Consider the following 13,062-nt stretch of genomic DNA (forward strand, 5'->3'; position numbering starts at 1 on the left):
TGGTGAAGCATTAACAGTACTTCACACGTTAATCCAGTGCAAACACTTAGAAACTCTAAGAAACAACATTTTCCATTACCCTACCGACAACATATACCTTTACACCCTGCAATGTTCGTCGGTAGGGAACCACTTTTTAGTCATAAATCATTGTTAGCGTTTTTAAAAGAAATTCGTAGTTTTCATATCATATACCCGGGCATTCCGTAGCACGACCTCTCGAGAGAGGTTTGTGCTGTGGTGGCTACACAAGAAAGCACTTGCCTCACGGCCTTTGGACGCAAGGGTATGAACGAGTGAGGCACTTGTGCTAGTGCCATACATGTCTACCATCTTTTTTTATTATCACCAACTTTTTTCACCTATTTACACCACACACCCCTTTCACGAAATGGTCATGATTTTATTACTTGTATGTTTTTACCCGCTTTACCACGAGGAATTTTATGGCCCTTACACAGCCGCTTATCACAATCATTGTCCATATTTTAGTAAAATGAACTGGCGCTCTTTGGCCGTGAATTGGCCCTTGCGCCACAAAACACAAACATTATCATCATTCTCGCAATGACGATCACACATCTAACACCTACCAGGCGACAACATAGGAAGCTTAGGCGTTGTGCTACAGTGTAATGATGAAGCTCAAAAAGCATTAGCGACCTATGCTAGTACAGGTGGTCTGTTTAGAGTGGTGTAGAGGAGGTCGACCAAGTCGGGCTATGATTGGACTTTTAAAACGTCTACAAAAACGAATGAACGCGACTTGATGTATTCCAAACATGCCTATGCTGTGCACATAATAATCCCTTCCTCCCATATTCGCAAACGGTGGCCCAGCGCCGTCCTTTTCTTTGAATAATAAGTTATATTCCATTATTCATTCATTTATTCATTCATTTATTTATTCATTCATTCATTCATTCATTCATTTATTCATTCATTCATTTCACAAAGATGTCACACGCGCGTCTACTTGGTAAGAAACAAGGTGCGGCGTGCTGCGCCGCGTCGCCGTCAATGGGCAAGAGCGTCTGGGCAGAGTTGATGGCTTCTGCCGCTTTTTTGGCGAGGGCGCTCACACTTTACTCCTCAAAGCGGATGACACTTCATGTTTTAGTATAAGTACGTGAGGACTTGTACATGTTCGTGTGTTTTTCGTGCTTTGGTATGTGTGTGTGTGTTTGTGTGTGTGAGGGTGTGTGGGTTTTGTGAGTTTCATTTAGTAGCTGCCTCGTACATGCCTCGTGTGCCAGTTTATATGATGCCTTTGCTGAGAATACTTATTTTGTTTGTGTCATAAGCTCTTGCTTTTTAACTCAGTCTTTGGACCACAACCGGCGTGGTTAATGCACTAAAAGAACCCACACCTTAATTGTGCGTGCTTTCGCTGTGCGTTTTGGCGGGCCGATTTTTGAGTTCTTGTAATCTGCCCAGCGATTACCTCCCCTTGAAAGGATTTAGTGATCTTTTTCATTTCAGGTGAGTCAAACGGGCAGCACTCATGAAGGGTATTGAGGCATATACTCATCGAATTTTTCGCCCTTCTATATAGGCAAACTGTTCACTAATGTGGTCTAATAGGTACGCATAATAACGATTCAGAATAAAACTTGTGATTTGCAGCTACAAAATGCGTTATTTACGGCCTAATGCCACACGTAAAAATGCCTGTGCAAGCGTCTCTCCAGGGAGGAGTGGTGGCGTCAGAGCGGGCGCAAGCTAAACTAGGCCCGTCCCGCCACTTCCGCGGCACGGTGAAGGCCGCACCTTGTTTTTATCCAACGGCCGTGGTACATGCGTCATAGCTAAAGAATATAAAAAGAATTATTCATGCTTTACAGCGAATACAATGTGAGCTATTCTTTACAGAGATAGACTATATAAACCAAGCAGGTGAGCACTAAAAGTCGGGATTCAAAAATTAGTTACAAAATTGCGAGGAATAGGGTCGTCGCTCTTTTGATGTCAGCGAAAAAAGTGGTATTCTTGAAATGGGTCTAGCAAGCCTACTAAAATTTGGCAATGGCGAAACCGTTGATAAACAATATCCGAGACAAAAAGATCACACTCACTGAATAATTCAAATTGCTTTCCGAGTGGCAGACATGGTAGTTAATCAAGTTCAATCCCTTTAATACACATCTTTCTAAAAATGCACATGCATGTAAACGGACGTCCTCGCTTGAACCATCTGTTCTACCGTTTTCACATATGCCTGTGCTCTCGAAGAAAAATCTTAGAATAATAATTTGAGTTGTCATCCGCATAAGAAACAAGGAGTCGATGCGTTGGCTACGGAGAAGCTTTGAAAAATTGGCCAAAATACGTCTTTTTACTTTGCCAGAACTTTAGTCAGTGCATCGATTCCTGAGAGATAAAAAAATTAGGACCCCCTAAAGCATCTACTTGAGGTGTTCAACGCAGTAGTGATCTTCTGGCGTACTTCAAGCCTTCAGCCATGAAACTTTTTCGAACTTGCTATGCACCGACAACGAGAACTTGCGAAAACAGGTGCAGTATTTCGTGTGCCTATTGTAGTGGAGTAGCAGCTTTAAAGCACGAAGTCATTATGAAAATCACATGTTCCGACACCCGGTTGGAATCGGTACTTTAACCACGCGTTATTAGTGTAATAGTTCATGTTGTACGATGAAGCATGTATACAGGACGTGTGTTAGTAAAGCAAGTGTCACTTTCACTGCAATTCCAAAAGATAAAAACAGCTACAATATATTCGCAAGCAGACAAGCGGGCGTGTGGTAGAACATCCTGTTGCCACGAGATTACCCCGGTTTCAATCCCACTGTGACCCAATATTTTTTTATGTTCATTGTTCTCGGTTTCCCGGTCACGCATGCTGAGGAAAACAACATAAGATTTCTTTTCTCTCGTAACCAACAATGCTACACCATAATTTCTGCGAAGCAAGCTGTTTAACGCTATCGCGTTAAAACGGCAAATGTCAAGCTGTTGTTTAAAGGAGGAAAAGAGGCTGAAAGTAAAATTGCAGGCCGATTTGTTTTTTGCCTATACACTACTCATACTAGAAAACTTTTTGCTTCAATTTATTTCCACCTTCTTACAAAAATTGTCATTGCCAACGGCCAGGCAATTCGGATTTGTTACTAATTGTACTAGTGTAGCATTATTACACATTTTAGCGATGAAATAAATTCAGCTCCAGACAACACTTTGTTTTGTTGTGCTTTGTTCTTACGTTTGCCAAACTGTGAACCATACCATTTTGTTATAAGCGCTATTTTGTTTTGGCTCAGTGGGAAGTTTTAAAATTTGCTTCATAAATACCTGCAAGACAGGCCTCAGGTTGTCAAGTGAGGCAGTGAAGTAATTAGCAATACAGCATTACAACAGCTGGTGTGCCGCAAGGATCGGTTTTATGAACGTTCTTACTCAATTTAGTTGTGAATGACCTGCCCTCAGGAATTCGCACAGCCAATGTGTATGAGTATGCTGGCGATACGGTGCTAATAACATGTCAGATATGTAATGAAGGAGTGAGCCTTGCTCTTTAGAATGCAATTCATAAAGCAATCTTATGATTTGAGGAAAATTGCTATTTTTTAACGAAAATAAAGCTGCGCTCATCTGATTTAGAAGCCCTTTAAAAATACCAATACAGATATGGCCATTTTTCTCCAAGCCAAACATTGTAATGCACCTGAATGTACCGCAGTACAAAATTTTGTGACAAAAAATACTTAGGTGTAGAAAGAAAGAGAAAAATATATAAAATGAAGAGACAGGGAGATTAAACTGTATGAAGAACCGGTTTGCTACAAGGAGGGTGATTATGTGTTGGTAGCATCATAAGGCACTTAAATTTTCCAAACTGAGAAGTGTGGTGTTGCAGATAACGTTGACCTAAATTTAATGACATCCCTCAGCACATGCTTCTTTGCAACACTTTATTTCTCCCTTTCCTCTAGCTTTCCTATATATTTTTGAGTTGTAAATAAATGCTTGTCTTTTTGTACTGACACAATGACTGGTCTTTATGTCACCATGGCCGGCCTAGAGCTGCTATTACATAAAAGTGGCGACGAGAATTTTACTGGAGCAAGAAGGCCAGCATGCACTCGATGGCCTGAACCCATCAGCCATGGCACACCGGCCACTCGAATTCGGAGACGCAAAGGATAAGTGCAGCTGTACTTAGTAAAATAGAGGCTTACTTTGAAGAGAATGATGTGGAGGACAGTACGAAAAAAGAGCCCGGTTGGTAGCTGCACTTGAAACAACGACAAATGAAATCTTGAACGTAAAAGTAGTGCCACGGAAACCTAATGCTCCGACCTTTGCGTACTTTGTGCAGACGTTAAACAGCTACTACGACCTGGTACAAAATTAAAATTTCGAAAGCTTCAAATTGTTTCACGGATGCCGGCAATAACAAGCATTTATCGCGGCTATTTGACAGATAGCCCAAAACTTTAATTTTTGGGCGATGCCGGACAAGATGTTTGGCACCCTGTTGTGTTTGGAGTCAGGTTCAGGAATTTCCAAAAAACTACAAGTACAGAAAATATAGAGGTTAGTCTTCAAGAATGGGAGGCCCTTGCCAGAGAAAGCACCAAGCGTGATTCGCAAGGCATTGCTTCGAATAAGGAGCAAGCGAGTCTGTTTTAGTTGAGGGATCAGTTAGAGGTGGGTGGGGAGTCACCGGGCGTACGAAAATGAGGTTTTTGTTGCAAGCGTGGTCACAGAACCAACGCTTGTTGTTTAATAACTCACAGGTGCTTGAAATATATATGGCGAGGAAATTTAGCCACAATCTTCACGGGGAACGACGATACAAGAAGGTCGTGGTATTGAATCCCGGCTAAGCTAGCTGCAATTTGGATGGAGCCGAAAGTGCTTTAAGCCCGGGTGCTCAAATTTGGGTGTACGTTAAAGAACTCCAGGAGGTCGAAATTTCCGAAGCTCTCTACTACGGCGTCTCTTATAGTTATATGGTGGTATTGGGACGTTTAACTACACATATCTATCAACAAAACAAGCAGAAAGCTAGCAGTGACCACACAGGCGACAGAAGCTGAAGACAGCAATAAGAACGCGTCGCGAAATTGCTTCTTGACCACTAAGCGCTCACTCATCTCTTCTAGCAGAAAAACATTGACAAAAAATGGCATTGAAGTAACGTTGAACATTGATACGGTCTCTTATGCTTGCGTTATTCCTCACAGCGTCTATTTAATCTACTGTAATCATCGACCATAGCTACAGAAGAGATAACTACAGCTTGCACGCTGTCTGCGAAAACTTCCGCTCTTTGGTGCATTAACAATTACCTATTTTTCACGGAGCTACAACACTGCAGTGAATTTTGACGCTTCAGACAGTAATAGTCTTAGCTACTTGCGACTGGAATCTGTCGAAACAAAATTACCAGATGAACGCATTTAAGTTCTCAACGTGTATCCGCAGCCTTCAAAGCAAGTCACTCCCAGGAGGTTGTTCAGAAGCTCCTCCAGCAAAACAGTGACTTTTTTACTGAGGGCACTGGTCTTATCAAAGGTCCTCAACGCGGTGGCCTAGTGGCTAAGTCGGCCGCTGAACCACAAGTCGCGGGACCGAACCTCCGTGGAGGCGGCTGCTGCATTTTTGATGGAGGCAGGAGTTCTGTAGGCCTATGTGCTCAGATTTGGGTGTACGTTAAAGAACCCAAGGTGGTCAAAATTTCTGGAGCCCTCCACTACGGCGTCTCTCATATTCATATGGTAATACTGGTACGTTAAACCCCCCATAATCAATCATTATCGATGAAAAGTCTACCAATATGGCTGCACATTAGGACGGCATCAATCTCCAAGTTTTTCAAGGCAAAAAAAATTGTTTTAGCACTCTTAGATTTACTGTCAAAAGCGCTTGACCAATAGGTCTTTACAGGCGTGATTTTTTCAGTCTCTCATTTTGCATGGGCGACTGAAATGTTTCAGTTTTAAAAAAGAATGTAATAGTTCAAACATGCGGTGACATTAAAGTGACAAAAAACCCAGTGTGCGAGGTTGGATAAAACGTTGAACAGTATCTTTTCCCTGTTATCGACATTTTTTCAAACATATGCCGAGGAATCACATTTCAGTATATAAGACCTTCGCGACGCATACCATCAGATCGAGCTAACTGAAGGCTCGCCGAAATCATCAGTGATAAACACACCAAGAGGGCTGTTCTTTACAATAGATTACTGTTTCATATCGCGTCAGCTCCTGCAATATTCCTACGGAAGACTCAATTGGTGCTGCATATGGGCTAAAAGGGACTCGTACATATATTGGATAATAGGCTTATATTCCAGAGCAACAAAATGGAAGTGTTAATCTGCAAGAAGTGTTGCAGCGATTTCGCAAGAATGATATTAAGGTTCGCGCAGACAAGTGCGGGCTTTGTGAATCGTCAGTGACGTATTCTGGGAATCATACAGATGCGGAGAGACGGCATCCACTCGAAAAAAACTTCGAAGCAAGCAGACTAGCCTCATTGCCACAAAACATGGCTGTGTTGCGATCCCTTTTAACGATGCACTCTAAAAATTGAGGACCCTCTTTCACGAAGAATGCTGAAGGTATAGCGGTACCGAGCAATTCCATGAGCATGAGTACAACTATCTCCTTAAGACGTAGCCTCTTCACGGAAGTCATGCTTCAGCACAGCTACCACAGAACAACCCATCACTCTATTAAGGCGAGAGATCTTTTTCCGTGATGAAAATACAATTTCCTTCGAACAAGGTGTTCTTACGTATTCCATACGTTATTGCAACTAATACAAAATATTTTTGTACTGTTCCACACAACAGTCTGCTGTATTCTTCTGCACAACAGTCTGCTGTATTGTTCCGTACAACAGTATGCCGCATCACAGCTGTTCCATGCAGCCTGCTTGCAAAATATAGTAATGAAGGATTTCATTTACGTTCTGCGTGCCAGTGAACGTGAGTTATTTGTGTTTTTTGACGGAGAGTTTTGTTGGCTGGACACGCTGTTAATTTAGCTATTTAGTTAATTTTGTTAATTAACCTTCATCTGCGAGGAAACACAGGGTTCATAGAATAAATAAAACGTACTATCCGTTTTGCACAGGTAGCATGATTTTGAGGAATGAATGCAGTCATTCACGGATAGCTTTCTTAAGTACCTGTTTGTTAAGCACACAACACCAAGCTGAACAGGAGTCCAGTTGAACAGAACACCAGACAAATAACGCAAGAATAGAGTGTGCAGCAAAGAAAGGCGCAAAGAGGACATAACATGTTTAGAAAGCTAATCGTGCCACTGAAACGACGAAGGTGGGACAGGCCGAACATACACAAGCCTGTTCCATCCTTGTGATTTGAAGTGCTACGTTGAACTTTAAGAAAATGTTACACCAACAAGGCCAAACACTTACCCGTGGAAAGCTCACATATCCTTCCTTTCCCCACTTTGCAGATTTTGTTTTGTTTAGTCAATCCGTACATGCAAAGATGTTCCAAACTACGTGTGACTACGTGTGAGTGTAAAAAGTTTACTTGGAATTGCAATTATTAAAGTTGCACAGAAGTGTACCCACCAATGCAGGTGGAAGTTGCAGCATATGTTGGCAACAAGTCAGCGAAGGTAGACCAGTTCTTTAGCAATATACATCCTCGTGAACATGTTGTTCTTGGAAGTTAAAGGTTGACAACAAATAAACCAATATTTCAAGTACCCCCCCCCCCCCCCGATCTGCCTCCAAGCCACTTTCAAGCACTGTTTATATAGAAGCTATGCCTTGTTGTCCAGCAGTTAAACTCAGTCTTCGAACAAGCTGAACTGGTGGCAATGGCAACATCCCCCTTTGCAGTGTTTAAACCTCTGAACTCTTTCTGCCCATTTTGCCAATAACAGTGGCATTGCAATACCCCTGTGTACTTTGTAGAAGGCCTTCCTCCGATCATGCGCAGGTGTGTGGTCCATGAACGTATATCCCAAGGTATACCAAAAAGCACTGAAGTTTTGAGTGAGGTCATCAATAAAGTATAATGAGAAGCTTGCGACGCAACTTTCATGGGCAAAACAAATCAAAATTTGTCACTCAAACTTCAAGAACGTAAAGAGAATGTTGTTTATGCTTTTCATGCAACATGTTCTTATACAGAGCTTGTTGAACGCTGCTGAGTGACAAGACATAGCTGCTGCCTGAACGATTTGACTATGCCACCTCATGTACAAAGGTGAGAAAACAGAAAACGCTTGGAGTCGAAGTCCATTTGTTACCATGTATCAGCTTCCAACAACCCCAGCCTTCTATCTATAAACGTTTACAAGAAAATTTTTGACCAGTGGACTGATTCAACTTTGCACACTTATTGCCAGCGTATACTGAGAACGCTACCCGCATAAATGCCAAAGCTTTCATGTCATTTTGTTATAATTGTTGTGCAAGGTCAGAGTAAACAATTCACAGTTAAGCCGCAAATCCGGAGTTTATGTGGGGGTAGTTCATGTGCATGCAGATGTGTGAATCTGATGTGTGATTGTATGCACATACAATCGTGTATGCATACACGATTGTATGCACAAGATGTGTGACTCACACATCTTGCAGATGTGTGAATCCCACCTGCAGCAGCATGCCAATTGAACAATGAAATGCACTACTAGACGCTTCTATGAACACAACTTTGGCCGATGTATTGAGAAACATAATTGTCAACAGTGCTGAAAAGCCGCTTATAAAACTGTGTTCACGGTCCCTGAACAGCTCCACTTGGCTCCTTTCTGTTTGTCTAAAAAAGAAGTACAAAAAAACAGTTATTGTAGCAGCAGCAATTTTAAGAGTTTCAACCACTATGGTGTCTACTACGTACGTCACCTATGTTCACCCCACTATGTCATGAATCACAAAAGCAGATGGTGTTTCTGGACAAGAACTTATTACATGCAGAACAAGCAGCAGGATGCTGCCAAGACCTATTGGTATAGTAGGCAAGAAAGACCTTAACGTTAAACACACTATATTCTAACTGCAAAAGAATTTATAAAAGACTACCATAACAAATTTCATTTATTTAGTGTCATGGTGAGGCAGTCACAATTTCTGTAACTACTAACACAAAGGAAAGTTATGTGGGGTGAACAAAAAAATTTTGCATTATAATATGAAATCTTACACGAGACAAGTCATATTGTAGACCACTGCAAAGACCTACGTGCGGCAGGGAACATATTGTAACGGCACCTTAGGAGGGAGAAACAGGAGCTGTGAGATAAGAGCTTCAGGACTTCGTTGTCGTTTCCGTAGCCTCAACCCATCCAGCACTCTGTAACTGTGCGTGACAGAGTGCTGGATGGGTACACGTTGCCGTATTCATAACATCATGGTGAAGGTATTAGCCTGATGAAGACAATAAATAGTGAATCAACACAAATGGCGAGCACTAAATTAATAAGCAAGGCTTGCATACATAGTTTCTTAAAATTCAATAAACACTACATAACAGTTTTGCATCTTATTATGGCAAGAAATAACATGAAGATGGGGCTTAAATCAGTGTCACATCGCTAAACTAAGTGTGTTGTTCAAGCCAATGTTTGATTAAGACAACTTGTCCAAGTTGTGGCAGCAACTTGTTGCAGTTTGCTGCCTCGGTAAAGAAAAGAAAAGTTCTGTTGTGGAATAACAAGCTCTAACATTTTTTCAATGCTTTTTTTCATGAAGTACACATCTCAACACATTCATTTTAAATCCTTAACTTTAACAAATGCTTACATATTACTGGGTGCAAAACTTAAGCTGCCGATAACAAGGCACTTAGCAGGGGTCTGGCTTCTCAACCATTTTATCACACTATGTCCATGATGCTAAAAATGAGTGATTTGACAAGAGGACATCCATTTACGAGAGCAGCGAACCGTTCAAGGTTACTGCCACGACCTAAACAAACAATTTTTTTCAAACATTCAAAACAACCTAATCTTGAAAAATCTTGATTGGCTCTAAAAACAAACTTTCTTTATTGATTTCATGCTTATTCAAGCCCCCCTCCCCTATCATTGTCTTAAATGATGCCATAAGACAAATGTCATGTAATTTTTTATAGAATTTTAAGATCTGGACAGTAAACCTTTCTTCTCAATTCAATGCTCACCCTTTACGTTTATGCTTCAAAGACTGTCTTATTAGCCAAAGAACCCAGGGTAAATATGTGCGAAGGCGTCTTCAAGTTTTAGAGTCAGAAGTATGTTTAACTCTTGGTAAGTGCCTTTAAAACAAACTATGTAATTTTATTCTACAAGAAAAAAATCACTCTTGTAAAAAATATAGGAAAAACACTGCATTTTGCCATGTTTGATTTGATTGATATGTGGGGTTTAATGCCTCGAAACCACCATATTACTATGAGAGACGCTGTAGTAGAAGGCACAGGAAATTTCGACAACCTGGTCTTCTTTACCGTGCACACAAATCAGAGCACACGGGCCTACAACATTACCGCCTCCATCGGAAGTGCAGCCGCCGCTGCCGGGACTCAATCCCGCGACCTGCGGGTCAGCAGCCGAGTTCAATTTTGTCATGTTTCCTCATGACCAACATTAGCATTATTTAAAACAAAAACTATTTTGATATAGTCATGAAATTTTGCTGACAAAGAAACAGACTGTGGTAAAAGCATGAAGCAACAATCATGTGTCAGTTATTTTTCTCCGATAAGAGAATTTCTTAGCACATGGTTTGAAAGACCTCCGCTGTATTAGAAATATTTCCCCAAAAAATAGTGCTGGAACAACTTCTTCCCAGATTGAGGCATCAAAGCACCAGTTTTGGTAATTATTGCAAATGGTCAAGAAACCACTTCACAGACTATCATGACAAGACCACGAACTCGCAAATACTTACAAGTTAATGCTCAGTCACAGTGTCTGAGGCATCCCATTGGCTTCTGTGTGTCCATCTGTATTGCCCTTTGTCTGCCGAGAAAACAAAAAAAAAACATTAGAAACTATTCACTGTTTCTAGCATGCTCTATGTAACACAGCTTGACTTTCTCGGCTTCATGAGGTAGCAGTCAAGAAAGCATGCTGACAGCTACTGCTTTATGTATGTACATCTGTTTAGCCACTGTTTATGTATGTATGCATACCCCATTAGAAGGCTCCGAAATAATGGCCAGTGATTCTTAAGCAAGAAGTGTAACAGAAGAAAACAGAAACAACATTTTACACTAGAAATAAATTTAACTTCTTAATACTCACTGAATAACCTATTTTTCTTACGCATTATAAGCATACATGTTGAAAAGACTGGGCATGCAAACATGGCCGCAGGTGAGTCACGACACTTCAGATGTCAACTAACAATGAGAAGGCAGACCAACGGAGCATATAAGGCAGTTAACCAGAGGCCCATCAATAAACCTAACTTTATATCCCGACGTAAATGCTTGCCAAAGTTCGAATCGTGCAGTTTCGTATAAGCACAAAAATTATGCTAATGATGATGATATATGGGTTTTAATGGCGCAAGGGCCATACTTGGCCAAAGAGGGCCATAGCACATAAATGAAGAAATACATTTAATGGTTGAGACTTGGCATAGCGACATGTGCTGGTGCATGTGTGAGCCAACCATCGAATAACTCAACAAAGAAATCAAATGATGAGCAGTTATCTCTCACATAGACCAACAGGCATGCCATCTTGATCGATATTCATTTTCAGCTTAATGTCAACTTTTCCAGTTGGTGTTTGTGATATCTGGACTACTATCTCGAGTGCATGTTTGCATGCCCTGCAATTTTAATATGCATACTCACCTACCAAGCAGCTCACCTCTCCTATTTGAAATATGTATACAATGTAGAATTATCGCTTTGTTCTCTCTATGTAACAATAATAATGGGTTTCTGAATGTAAATGTCAATTCAAAAGCACATAGGCCTTTAGCATTTTTGCCTCCTTCAAAAGTGCAACTGCTGCCCTAAATATCAAATTCACTCAGTGCGGGGTTGTTCACATGGTAGCATAGCTGTAAGCCACGTAAGATAAACTTCAGAACTAAGAAAAGAGCTCTCAGTAAAGGCAAGGCACGCAAGTAGCAAGGAGCAACATATTATCCAGCCTAGAATGTATTTCTGGTAACCTACAATGCTGTGGCACAGGCTATGCACCTCGGCAACTGATCAGCTTTTCTTTGTGAGCCAAAACTTATCAGAGTCAATATTGATATCTACAGATTGCTCTGGTAACAACAGTAGTGTTGCCAAAATGTAAAATTCGAAAAACCGAAAAAAGCTCCACAACTAATAAAATATTAAACACTTAATCATGCAAGTGCACCCGAAACACCGTTTCAGATGCGCCGGTTGAATAGGTATTAAGTAAACAAAGCAGCAAAGCAATCAACTGCCAGCTATGTAGCTGCTAAAGGGGAGAAAGGAGGTGGCGCTAGTGCCATGAAAGTACTAGCAACAGGAAAAGCTTGGTCGATGTTGAATCCACTACAAATGCGAATTTCTGCTACGTAGGTACCTAACGCTTGTAATTAGATTGGTGACTGCATAGGTCAGAATGCGAAGTGCAGTATACAATATTTTTTTCAAAGTTACATTATCGCATAAAGAGAAAATTAAGCTTCATTGAACATTTCGTGTTCCGCAAATTTTGCTGTTGATGGTACATATTGAACATACAGAATGTTTCGTATAATGAACACATAAATGTCGACAGCAGCTGTATACTATTTCACAGATGAGCAGTGCAAAATATAAATAAACAAAGTCTTGCAGTGCATAAATTGACCATTCATAATTGAAATGAAGAAAGCTACTAAACACCTTCACCGTCTGAAATTTCCGACAGCTGCAAACTTGCAAAATGTGAGTGCGTTGCCACAAATTTTGTGCTCACATGATAAAATGATGAAGTGGCAGCCAATAAAACACACATTATAGCTCTTTTCAGTTTCTCACTCGGCTTCTCCGTCGTTTTCATCGTGAAGAGGGGCACGCAAACGTTACCATAACGACTAGAGTCACATGGCAATAAAGCAAGACGTCAGTGATTGTGCAATCAACAT

At 40.9% G+C, this 13,062-nt stretch overlaps 1 protein-coding gene across 1 annotated transcript in view; it reads right to left on the bottom strand.

Moving 5' to 3' along the window:
• Nucleotides 1–13,062, bottom strand: part of LOC119185825 (lysozyme C-1-like) — a 405,391-nt gene that overhangs the window by 260,368 nt on the left and 131,961 nt on the right. The gene's annotated exons all lie outside the window — the stretch shown is intronic.

This window comes from Rhipicephalus microplus, chromosome 2, assembly GCF_043290135.1.
Source record: "Rhipicephalus microplus isolate Deutch F79 chromosome 2, USDA_Rmic, whole genome shotgun sequence".
NCBI lineage: Eukaryota > Metazoa > Arthropoda > Arachnida > Ixodida > Ixodidae > Rhipicephalus > Rhipicephalus microplus.